We start from the raw sequence: 13,376 nt of genomic DNA on the forward strand, positions 1-13,376 counted from the left end.
TAAACATGGGGAGTAGCCACACTAATACTCTTTATGGGAGCATATACTCTGAATTTTTCTTGAAGAAATAAGTAACTTGTTCACATTTTAAAATTATAAACATAAAAGAGTAACCTTTAAAAAATTTTTATATTGAAAATACATTTTATATTGTAAATTGTAGAGGCTTTTAATGTATTTTTTCCCAATCTTTTAATAAGTTATAAAGAATTTTCATTCTTCTGCTAGAGTGAGACAGGATTGGCAACAATTTTATCTCTCCTTTCTTATTTTAACACATATCGGTTTTAAAAAACGTTCCCATGATTAGTAGATGAGAAAGGAAGAAGTTATAGCAGTGCCATTCAGTGCTTTGAATTCTGTATTAGTTTCCTGTGGCCATTGTAACAAGTGGCCTAAAACAACCAAATATTTAGTCTCTCACAGTTTTGGAGGCCCAGAGTCTGAAATCAAGGTTGCTGGTTCTGGGATTAAAATGAAATTATTGTCAGGAATGCACTTTCTCCATAGGCTTTAGGAGAAAATCTGCTCCTTGTCTTTTCCAGCTTCTGGACGCAGCTGCCATTCCTTGGCTTATGTCCGTATCACTTAGGCCCCTACCTCTGGGTCGTGTTGCTTTCTCCTCCTGTCTGTCAGATCTCCCGGTGACTCTCTCCTACAAGAACAGGAGCATTTAGGCTCTTCTTAGATCATTCAGGAAAATGTTCTCATTTCAAGATCCTAACACAATCATATCTGCAAAGTCTTTTTCTCTTTCTTTCCCTCCCTCCCTTTCTTCTACTTCTACTTCTACTTTCTTCTTTCTTTTCCTCCTCCTCTCTCTCTTTTTGCTATCTAAGAGAACATTCATAGGTTCCAGAGATTAAGGTGTGGATTTTTTTTGGGGGGGGGGCGGGGTGTGGGATCTGTTATTTAGCCTACTGTAAGCCCCTTTGAATTATTTGTTAGAAACTTTTAGTAGTAAACCATCAAAGTTGTTTTAAATAATTTGGCAGTGACAGCTGAAGTATTTTCTTCAATTTGTTCAAAGAATTGAGAATTGTATACCTAGACATGAGTCATTCACTTTCTTACAAAGCTAACTACCAGTATTTAAATGTTCCCTTTGGTTCATAGAAGGTGTATTCCACAGAGCAATAGCCAATGCAAGGTTCAGTTCAGATGAGAGGTTTGCCTCTGTTTTATGAAATGAAATAAAGACGATGTTGACAGAAAAGTTGTATTCTTTTAAAAGATTCTGGAAAGTGGTTCATTTAAAACTACCTGCAACCTGTGAACCCTTTGGAAAGTGTTTGTGTACTTCCGGCTGAAGACTCTTGTCCTAGGGTATGTCAGAACCTCAGGGAATCGAGAGAGCGAAAGCTGTGGAAAAGAAACCTGTAGTCTGGCAGTCTCCACATTGATTCTGAACCCCAGCCCATGTTCCCCAGCCCCAGCTGATAGTTGATGAGCTACAGTATGTCAGCTGATCTTGGCAGCTGAGCATATTGCTGCCAAGAAAACCTGAATTATGAAGGTATGCTATATTAGTCTGTGCAAAATAGCCTCACCTCCCTAGGGCAGAAAAAGCTCCACCTATACTTTCTTCAGTGCCATTTGTGACTAATTTAACTTCTATTTGTGGTGTTCATCTCCTAGAAATGCAGTGTTGACTCTCAGTAGATATCTGCCATGTTCCAAACTCTTTCACTTACTTACGCTTCTTGGGACATAGGTCTTAATTAGAATAATATATAATCACAGTATTTTATACTTACAAATCTTTCTTTTGGGGAGCCTTTAAAACATATTTTTTGGTTATGGTCACTCTACTGTATCCATAACAAACAGCTTGAAGTAATAAAAAAGCTACTCTAAATCAAACAGCAGTTTTCACTAAGATCACTGTGAGTTATATTAAGGAATATAATGTACAAGTCTTTAAAATTTAAGATGGAACATTGAGAATCAATTTGAGCTATATACTAAATTAAACTTTTAGATATATAGAAATAAATTTTTTCATTACTATATTTTCTGGAAACAGTACTGAAATAAAATCAAAGATGTGAGGATAGTGTCTCATGGCTTCATCAACCATGCCTTAGACCAAAGCCTATGAGAAAGAAATGTAGTTCTGGAGCTTCCTTGTAGTCTTTTTTTCCTCTGATTGTACTTTGAAGCAGTAGAAAACTTCTAGATGCTAATGCTACTGGAATACTAATGTGTGACTGATTTACCAGCTTCCATTTCTTTAACATTATAACAATTAACCACTGTTGGCCTTCTTCAGCATAAAATATAAAACTGATGTATTTATTTACACACATTTAATTTGTGTGTGTAGGTTATAAATACTCTTGCAATATTAATTGAATCTAGTAGTGATATTAAGTAACTTTTTCTCCATTTGCATATTAAAATGAATGAAAAGAACTAGAGCAGGTTCCCCCTACCCTAAATATGACATGAAGTTGCAGATGCTCTTTGTCAATAGAATGAACCACTAACACCTTCGCCTGTAAATCTTTTTTGAGTGCTATTGATATAATCAAGAACCAAAGGATAATAAATGTTTTTCAAAACTTGGTGACCAGCTATTCAGATCTGTATATTGCTCAGGAGATACTCTTGACTGCTCTTAGACTTGACATAAAGAATTTTCAATGAGTGGAATTCTGAAAGAGAGGCAGTAGTATCTATTATTTTAAAAATATTTTCAATACAAAAATAATTCAGCTCATTGAGAGCTGAATAATTCACGTAACTGAGAAACAAAGATATCAAGAAAGAAGCAACATTATCCGTGATTTTACAGCACCAAGATGGCATTGATTAGTGCCTCTGTTTTAACATAGTCTCTAAACTATACTTTTTTTGTATATGTGTGTACTGAAAAAAGCATCTTGGGCATTTTTATTTTTGTTTACTTTACAGATTCCACAAAATCTAGGAACTCTCCCTAACTTTGCTTCCCCTGTTGCCTTCCTCAAACAATTTAGCAAATATTTATTGACTGTTTTGTACCAAGCCCTTTCTGTGTGTGGGTCCTGGGGGTGTCATGTGAACAAAATAGACAAAAAGCACTGCCCTTATGCATTTGCGTTCTAGCAGGGAAAGAAAGACACATGATAAAAATGTGTAGTCCCTTAGGTGATGGAAGTGCTAGGGAGAAAAGGGAGGCAGGGAAGAGGGACAGAGAGCTGGGGGAGGGGAGAGATGCACTTTAAATAGAGGGACCAGGGACGTTTTCTCTGACAGTGAGACATTTGAGTGGAGACGTGAAGCCAACAGCAGCAACCCTCACAGTTACAAATGGAAGAAGATTGTTCTAGACAGAAGGAGCAGCCCGTGAAAAGGGCTGGACCATGCAATGTGCTGTGTTCAGGAAGCAGCCAAGAGGCTGCTATGTCTGGAGTAGAGTCAGTAAGGTGGGAAGTAATGGGAGAGGACTTCATGGAGCTGCTGCGGAGCAAGCTCATGGAGGGTCTCATAGGCCATGGAGGGGACTTGACTTTTACATCGAGTGAGAGGAAAAGAATTGGAGGTCTTTGAGTCAGACAGCAGAATGAGCTGATGTCGTTTTTAAAGTATGCTGCTAGGAAGGCCAGAATGCAGGTTTTGACCTTTTGGAGGCTGAGCAATGTTGTTTTTCTTTTACAGCAAACTACTTGTGGCTTCCTGGATTGGTCTTTGCCCCTTTCTCACTTTTGCTAGTCGTGCGTGCCCCGTTGTACCATCTGCACATTGTGATCTGCACACTTGATGTTCAGTGTTTGTGAGGTGCTGAAACCTTTTATGCAAGAGCATTTTGACTTAGGGGATACATGAGAGTTGAGGGTTTCCTGCACTTTCATTCATTTTAATGTCCAAGATAAACTTAGGAGAATTTCAGAGACATTCTCTGTTGCTAATAGGTATTGCTTCTGATTTGCTAAAGCTTGCTCCAAATTACTAGAGTCAGGAAGAGGAGCACTTGACATTCAAAATATGGCAGGTTTATGGAATCTAAAGTCTGTTTTCAGAGTATTTTCTGTGACAAAGGGAACTTCAGTCTTCTTAGTGTTTTTAATATGAATGCATATACATGATAGCTACTATTAATGTGCATCTTATACATGCAAAGCACTGAGTGAGAGGTGTTACATTAATCTTGATAGATACTCTTAATACTTTGCTTCATAGCAACCCTGTATGATGTTTCTTAATCTCCATTTTACATATAGGAACACAAAGACTACTGATGAAACACCTTGCCTAGAGTCAAATATTGCACAAACCTGCATTCTGTCAGATTCTAAAGTGTATGTGTTTTCTGTGGAAGCAGGTTGGTTTATCCTCACCCTAATAGGTCAGGCAGATATTCCTGGGATTCTGCTGTTGGTTTGTCTCTGTCACACTCTCCATCTGTGTTTCTCACACATGCTATAAATATAAATTGAAATTTTGAACCCTCCGGAACATTTTCAGATACATCTTTACAGAGATACTGTCAAAACTATTGGGATCAAAGTGGTCAAGCCTGGCTCACCTTGTATCAGCTGTTTGTATGACCGAGTGAGAGGGCTGGCCGTGACTTGTTCTCACATGTGCACACAGCATGAGGCAATAGGCTCTTTGGAACTTTGAATACAATATCAGTACTTCATATCCTCTGCCCATCATTGTTAATAAACACCACCGAGAATTTTAATAGGTGGAGTAAATTATCAAAGGTAGCTAAACATGCTGATTTCATTATAAATCACTGATTTGCCTGATTTTGGATCATACTGTGATGAGTTTCTGTTTGTATGCACATTTTTATAGGCATTGAGTTGAAAATTTCAGCATACCAACAAGTATTTCCCCTCCTCATCATGTAATAAACTGAAGTTTTGTAACTGGTGTCTTATAATACTTCACAGCCACTGGGTGTCACTGTAGTTCCCCAGATGGAGTCCTCATTGTTGAGAGGATGACGGGAGGAAAACTCCAGTTTTCAGTCCTTAGGAACTTAGTGACATCCATGCTTGTCTTGCTCCCATTCTGATTCCTGATTGAAGCTATGGTATGAAGCAGTGGCAATTAACACAATACCTCAAGCGCATACCTCTATACTCCTTGGGAAGAAGAACTAATTGTATTTTAGTGTCATTGCTAGGGACAGCTAAGATTTCCATTATGATTTTCATTGTGGAGTGGCTTTAATAAGCAAAGTGAATGACTGGAGGCTTTTAATGATACCACTTTTATGTGTGCGGCTATCCCCACGTGATCTCTATAAGACAGAAGCAGTGCACAGTGGCAGTGAGGGAATGCCTCACAGGCACCTGCTTTCAAGCTGCTCCTTCACTTCTTTTTAAAACAAAAGTAGCTCAAGTGTGTTTTTTTTCTGTTTTCTGGAGTTCATATGTTGTTGTTCTTTCTGTGCTGTTTGGAATCTACTAGCCCTCAGCATTGTGACTCCCTTCATCACCGGCAGAAGTAACTGTGATGCTTTTGGGACATGGAACCCTGTTCTTCCTCCCCTATGGAGGTTGCTGGAGCCCTGACCTGAGCTTTCAGGAAATATGGTATCCCGGTAGCACACTAAGGTTGGAGGTAGAAAATATGAAACCAGCAAAGAGTGCTTGTAACCAAACTTGCCTCCTGGTCCAGCTGGTTTTTCCTTCTCAGTACCCTTATTCTTATAGTCTGAGTTCAGATCTCATCGTCTCTCTCCTGTTACTCTGTTTTAAAGCTCTTCTCCTTACCTTTGGTTACATCAGTTACCCATCTGCTTCCTGGTCTGATTCTCCTTGCATTAGGGTCCAAGTTCCTTTGCAGAATTGTAGCAACTGCGCCCGGACTCTCCCTCCTCTCTCCAGCCTTGTGTCTCATCCCTCCTTCCTCTAGTTTCTTCATTAGAGAACTACCTCTAGTCACTCCCATACACTATGGATTCTGCTCCTTGGTTTGTTTGCTCCTGCTGTTGAGATTCTGAGGAAGTCCTTTCTCACCCATCTTTACCTGGCTAACTGCTGTGTCTCTTCCAAGGCTTACTCGGAATTTTAGTTAAAATGGCAGTAAAATATAACCACTAGCTGTGTGTTGGGAACCACCCTGCCTGGTATCAGAAGCTATAACCCCTGCCAAGGCTAAGGCCGAGGGAATGACCTCGGACTGTAAGCCACCAAGGAGACAAAAGCTTATCTCCCTGGCAGGAGAGCTGCTTCTGCTCCTTTTACTTCACCCTGCCTGGCCCCCAATGCTTGGTCGATTAGCCAATGATGGGTAAGATTCCCCAAGGGGGGAATGACCTAAGACAGGCACAATCATGTGGGAGGTCCCCAAGGAAGGACTTTGGGGGCTACAGCAAAAGGGGGTGATGGACCCTTGCCCCTCGGCTTTGACAAAACCTGAGTCCTCATTGTCTGTGAGAAAATCTCCTAATCTCTTGGCTGCCTTACTTCCCTTGCTCCACCTAAGCTTGAAACAATGACAGGGTGGTACAGCCCTGTGCTGGAAAGGGCGGGTTCCCCGGGTGATCAGGCCTAAGAAAGAATATGTGAAATCCTATGAAACTTGCTTTGTTTAGAATGCTCTCAATTAACTGATAAGGGTCCCAGCAAGAAGTAAGTTTGTTCCTCAAAGTTTTACAGCTCTTTAGCTATCTGACCCTGACTCAAAATAGGCCCTCAGAGTTCTTTGTTATCTATTGTTTGATCTTTACTGCCTAGTAATGATTAATGAGCTTTACCTTAATTCCTGTGTGAACGAACCCAATAAAAGCCTGCTTGGGCGGGAGAACAAGGCACTCTCCCCTGGGGAGGGTGGCCGAGGCGCTCTCCACTAGGGAGAGTGGCCGTTTCGTCCCTATTTCTCCACAGGACTCGGTTGTCTCTGTTTATGTTTTTCTCGCGTTTCGACGAGCCATCTGCAGCATTCCGCAGTCACTGCTGGTCGGTGGTCGTGACAGCTGTGTCCTAAAAATATGTACGAAGACATGATAAGATGAAAACCCTGTCCGAGCTTACTGAAAGCTACCTAGTGCTATCCTCTAGGGCAAGGAGAGAGAAAAGCAGCTGGTGTGATCCGATGCTCAGAGTTCAGAAGCACCGTCACCCTTTCCACCTGAGAGTGGGTAGGGAGACACATCCACCTCCTCCAGGTGCCCAGCCCCTGGGAACAGACATTTGCTGGTCAAAAGCTGTTCCAGGGATACAATCAGGATACTTACTGGCACCATTCCTTCTCATGCGTCCACTAGGAAATTCCAGCTCCCAAAATAACGGAGCAGTGCTGGAAGCACTAGGGGTGATAATGATGAATTGTGTCCTGGGAGGTGACGCTCCTGCAAGTGCATGCTGTGGATGGGTGTGGGCAACAAGCAGATTTGGACAAAGAATAGGTATCGTAGGGCTATTTAAGCAGGATTGCTTTTATAATATTAATTTGAACAATAAAACCTAGTGCTACTATAATAGGAGGGTATTATAAATTACTGTATATCCATAGGATGTAAGTTATACAGCTTTGGTTTATGTTCTTGGAGTTCTTCCTGTGATGACTGATGTGGGCTGATGTAAGATTATAACGATAGATTGAAAAAAGTATGTATATTTTACCAAATTTAGAAACCATATTTATATTTTATATATATGTTTCAATGTAAAAAATGTTTTCTAAATTTTGTGAAAAATATATACACAGCTACTTATATATGTGCTAGAGAAAAAGCAAGAAGGGAATATACTGAAATTTTAAGTACTTATGCCTGATTGACAGGTTTAAAGATGGATTGGGATTATTAGCTGTCTGTGTTTTCAAATTTTCTGTAATTGGACAAAAGGCATAAACACAATTTACAAACTTTGAAAGACATTAGTTAAATACATAAGTTAAAGACTTAACTCAGACATCTTTCTGAAGTTCCAAATTGGGTCAAACACCCATCTTCTGTGCTACTGGGACATTTTTGCAACTATCTCCATAGTGATTGTATTATTATAACTAGACAGTAATTCCATGAGAGCTGGAGCTCTGTGTATACATACATCTTTGTAACCCAGGATTTATGACAAATAAGTGTTTTTTTTAACTAAGCTGTACCAAACTGTAAGGTATTTATATTAAGTTCAAAGAATGGATTGCAGCATATTGTACATAGCAGGCAGAGACTTGGAAAAGAAACCGAAGCAATCACACCTCATGCCCACGTGGAAATTTACTCCAAGTCCTTAAAGCATGCATTAGGTAACTTAGAATTTATAGAAGTTGTTTCTTAGCTCTTGAGGAACTTACCAGTCAGCTTGAGATAATATGTATGCAAACACTATAGAGAAATAAGGCTTTCTATGAATACAGGTTGTGATCGTCGAGTCTGAGTTAATGTGAGAACTATTTAGATTTGCTAAAGAATGATCCACAAGGACTTTCTACTCATGAGCTGAAGTGTCGAGATTTTCCTCTTATTGCCCTTGGGAAGCTGAATTTGGTGGTGGCAATTTTCTGAGGGATCTTGTTGGTATTAAGTAGTTTTCTTAGATAAAGGGACCTTTTAGAAATTGAGCCCTATTTTATTCTTTGCTTCTCCAGTTTTTGTTTTGCTTGGTCAGAAGCTGTTCATTTTTATCTGAAAATAAGATTGACAAAATGTGTGTAGTTTCTGCCCAGCACAGAGAAGTACAAGGACCATTTGTCTCCTGGAGTTTCCTGTAACAAAGGTATATAGAGAATTGTTTTCTCAGTGAATTAGAGGTAAAAGCCATTCTTGTTTCTTCTCTTATCAAGTAATGAGAAGAGTAGGGACTCAGGTTTCTATCTGAACCCCACGCTGTACTTGCAGTAGATTCAGCGAAGAAATCTAGGCAGAAGTTCACAGGTGAACACTTTCCATACTGGGAGGTTTGAGTTTTTTTAAAAGGACTTTCAAGTTAAATCAACAGTTTCAGAAGAAACATTTTTTTCTCTTCTGTGTTTTAAAGGAACAGTTTCTGAAAATTAAATAGAAAACAATTATATGTAGTTATCATTATTTGTTAATATTGTATTGTTATAATAATACTTCACTGATCTGTTAGAAACAAAAAATAAATTTAAAGCAATATGAAGCTTTTTTTGTTTGTTTTAAAAAAGATTTTTTTCCCCTTTTTTGGAGGCTTGCTTTCCTGTTTTCCTCCTGTTTGGTTTCTGTATTGAAGTGATTTAAACTGGCCTCTCTCCCATTTTTCTGCTTCTATAGGAGTGGTATTTGATTATTGTAATTTACTTTCCAATGCCTGAGAAATACTTTCTTTACTTTTTAAAATTAAAAAAGTTAAAAAGATAGATACAACTTTGAAGATATACTAATATGTTTTACTGTAGTATTTTAGATGCATTTATGGTGCTTTAAAATAAGGTCTTTAAAATAATTATGGTGAATGTATGTACAAGCTGCCTGGGGTCGCTTTTCAAATGGTAACTCAAAATCTGAGTTTGTTCTGGGTGGTAGTCTCTAATATCAGTGTTTTCTGATGTTGCAGCAAGGAGCCTCTGATTACAAAATTAATTTGTTTTGTTTAGATATTTTACAAATGCAATAAATTACTTAGGGTTGCTTAGTTGGTTAAAATCTGCTTGGTTTTAGAATAAGGCTAAAGAAGAGCAAAAAGAAAGTGTATTGTAAGCCATCTAGACTAGTATTTTGTGCTGTTTTGGCTTTTCCCTTCCTTTTCTCTGGTCCTGGTGATGCTTGGGCCTAGGTCAAACAATGCTGGTCTTCGGTAACTTTTTACCTCCCCATTAAGCATTTTTCTTTTCCTCTGAAAGGAATCCATTTACTCATCCTGCATTTTCTTGAACTTACTCCCTGTTAAGGTGTGTATTTAGTCAGATATCTGCCTTTTTAAAAACCCACTAATTTTCTGTAAGATGTTCACCTGATCATCAGTTATGCCTCTTGGGGTTATTTGGATTATTGTGGCATTGGTTCTTTAACATAAGAAGACTTAGTAGGAGTCTTCTCTTACTAAGTCTTCTCCTTCTCATATGCATGGTATATGACCATGCATTCAAATTGGGATGGGGATATATAAACCTAAAAAGATTGTTTTAATATAACATGATATAATTTTTAAAAAGCTGATTCTAAAATAAAGTTTTATCTCCATTACCAAATGACTTTATGAGATAAGAACCAGGAGCTAGCTGTATTTGATCCTCTGGACTTTATTTGCTTTTTTATACATTATCTGAATTTTTAATAGAATAGTATCAGAAATTTTCTTTGAAAGAATTAAAAGTATGTATTTTGCTTTCTCACATACTCCAGGTTTTGCTAGCTCTTTTTGAAGAAATTTTTTTTAAGATTACCAGTATGTTTTCCTGATGGTAGTACATGCATTATTTAAAAATTTGGTATTACAGTTCTGTGAAGCTTTCTGCAGATATTATATCCTTTATTTTTTCTTTCTAGATTGATATGCTGGGTTTTATTTCATGTAAACAAAACCCTGGCTAGACTGCCACTTCTTTTGTGGTCACATATATTTCTCTAGTTGTTCTTTTGTCATAACCATTCAAATGTGCTTGGTTTTTCTACCCTCTTTCTTTTCTTTTTTAAATTCTCACCTGAGGACATGTTTATGATTTTAGAGAGAGGGAAGGGAGGGAGAAGAGATGGAGAGAACATCTATGTAAGAGAGAAACCTCTATTGGTTGCCTCTCACATGCACGCCAGCCAGGGATCGAACCCACAACCTAGACACATACCCTAAGAATTGCACCTGTGACCTTTTGGGTTCCAAGACAGTGCTCCAGCTGAGCTACACTGGCCAGGGCTTATTTCTTTCTTTCTTTCCTTCTTTTTCTTTTTTGATGCTATCAAGATTCAAATGATTTATGTTACTTTCATATAAGGTTGAGATTCATAAAATTGGAAATATTGCCCATTATTTTCTTTCTCTTTCCACTCAGAATATGGTTGCTTATTTTCACTTAATTAGCAAATGTTTATGGAAACAAACATTTTGATTCATTTCAAAATAAAAAAATGAGGCATTTGAAACATGAAAACTGCAGGAACATGTGAGATTTTAGCTAGTAAACGGGAAGAATGAGCAGGATATAAACAGACCAGCAGAGGCAGCAGGAGATGCCTCTCTGATGGGAAGTGTAGTGAAGTCCCGTTGCAATGCTTTGCAAAGAGCATCAACTTGGATCCAGGATGGGACTGCCATTTAAATCCTAAGATTTTGCCATTCTGAACTTTAGTTTCATTTGCTATAGAGTGGAGATATAACTTGCTCATTAGATTATTGTATTTGTTTCCTAAGACCTCTGTAACACATTACCAAAAACTTGGTGGCTTAAAAAAAACAAATAATCTTTAAGAGTTCTAGAGGTAAAGTTCAAAACTAATTTTACTGGGCTGAAATCAAGGTGTTAGCAGGGCCACTCTCTTTCCGAGGGCATTGGGGCAATCCAATTAGGGGGAATTCCTTGCCTCATTCAGCTGCTGGTGGCTGTCATCATTCTTTGGCTTGTGGCCACATCACCTGAAACTATACTCTGTGGTCACATTGCCCTTTTCTTCTTCTGTCTGTGTCATATCTCTTTCTGTCTCTCTTTTATAAAGATACTTGTGTTTGGGTTTAAGGCCTACCTGGATAATTCAGGATAATTTCCTCATCTCATTATATTTAAGTTAATGACATCTACAAAGTCTTTGCTATATGAGGTAACATTTACAGGTTCAAGATATTAGGAACCAGTATTGGGGCCATTATTCATCCTATTGCAGATATTACAGGAATTAAATACAGTAATAAAAAAGGTCTCAGATTGAGACTTGCAGAGATGTAACTTACTTTATTTCTATAACTGAATTATTTTTTGACCTTCAGTCTCCTGGCTTCCCAATGGCAGATAGTTTAATCTTTATTTGTTTGCTTCTTGGATTGTTCTCAGTCTTATGGTAAATAATACATTCATGTTCTATAAAGGAGTTAAATTTAAGGTTAAAATATTCTCAGTTGAAGGATCAGGCCTACTTTCACTCCTCTAATACTCTGGTGGGACATTTAAGCCCCAGAAGCTATTTGTCTAACTCTTGTCCAACTCTTCATGTTCTGAAAAGTCTTGTTCCTCTCAAAGTATTGACTCTATCAAAAAGTCCCTTAAGTTCATGGTTTTCTCTTGGCCCTTCTATGCTTCTCCTGGGGCACTTGGTTCCACTTTAGTGCTCTTTCCCCATGCCGGGATGGTATGGACTCCTCTGCCTTGATGTTACACTCAGCTATTGCTTTTCTACCATACTAGACTCAAGGCATTTACTTAAGACTACAGGTCTCCTAAGGCTACAACGGTTTGAGCCACACAAAAACTTACCTGGCATTATATCTCCATCAACTCCCTATCCTGGGGTTCTAGTTCTGGAAGGGTGCAAGATGCAGGGTTACTTGGGACCTACATCATCTGCTTACAGTCTAGCTCCATCTCAGTCTGTACTCCACCCTCTCTTCCACTAACCCCTTGATTCCAGCTCCTTTCCCAGAAGACAAAGGGTGGATCTCTGTATGAGGCAATGGAGGATTGGCTAAGCATGATTCTCCCCAAGCAGTTATATCTGTCAAAGATTGATAAAGTCTACTTTGAAGCTCAAAAGGAAAGAAAATGCATCTCGGTCATTATTTTCCTCTCTGTATATGTATCCTGAGAGCAGAACAGATGCTATTTTCTTAGTGGTAGAGAGAAGTATTTGGTACAGAGAGACAAACAACTATCTTTCGTAATACCTTGAAATTTTCTCTTATTGTAGTTGCAAAGAATATATAGTGCTTAGCACATAGTATGTTTAATAATGTGGACTGTGTTTTGTAAGCTTGTTTGTGTCACAAACAGCTGGGTTTTTGTCATACAAAAGGTTGTTAGGGAGGCAACTTCCACTCAATATCTCAGTGACTCCTGGATCTACAACCCCTCATCCCCCAACCCACTTCTCATACAGTCTTCTAAACTCATTCATGGCAACACAGTTCTTCCAAGAGCTTAGACAAAGACTTTCAGTGCCTTCCTTAACTGTCTTCTCTCTTTCATTCCACGTCCAAGTTGTCAGCAAACCCTGTTGGCTCTATCTTAAGAACATATCTAGATTTTTCCTACTTCTTACATGTGGACTGATGATACTACTCTAATCCAAGCCACATCATCTACCATCCCCTAATTACAATGTTCTACTTCTGTCTTTAAGCCTCTTAGGATCTGTTCTACACTTAGCAGCCAATGTAATCCAATGAAAACATCTTGGTTCACGATATTCCTTCTCTTTGAAATGACTTCTTATCTAACTCAGAGGAAAAGCCAGATCCATACTATGAACTGCACGGCTTTATCCAGGCTCCCCATGCCATTACTTCTCTAACCTATTCTGGCACTCTCTCTTTTGCTCACTC

At 38.6% G+C, this 13,376-nt stretch overlaps 1 protein-coding gene across 1 annotated transcript in view; it reads left to right on the forward strand.

Moving 5' to 3' along the window:
* Positions 1-13,376, forward strand: part of GRB14 (growth factor receptor bound protein 14) — a 126,040-nt gene that overhangs the window by 82,530 nt on the left and 30,134 nt on the right.

Source organism: Phyllostomus discolor, chromosome 4 (assembly GCF_004126475.2).
Source record: "Phyllostomus discolor isolate MPI-MPIP mPhyDis1 chromosome 4, mPhyDis1.pri.v3, whole genome shotgun sequence".
NCBI lineage: Eukaryota > Metazoa > Chordata > Mammalia > Chiroptera > Phyllostomidae > Phyllostomus > Phyllostomus discolor.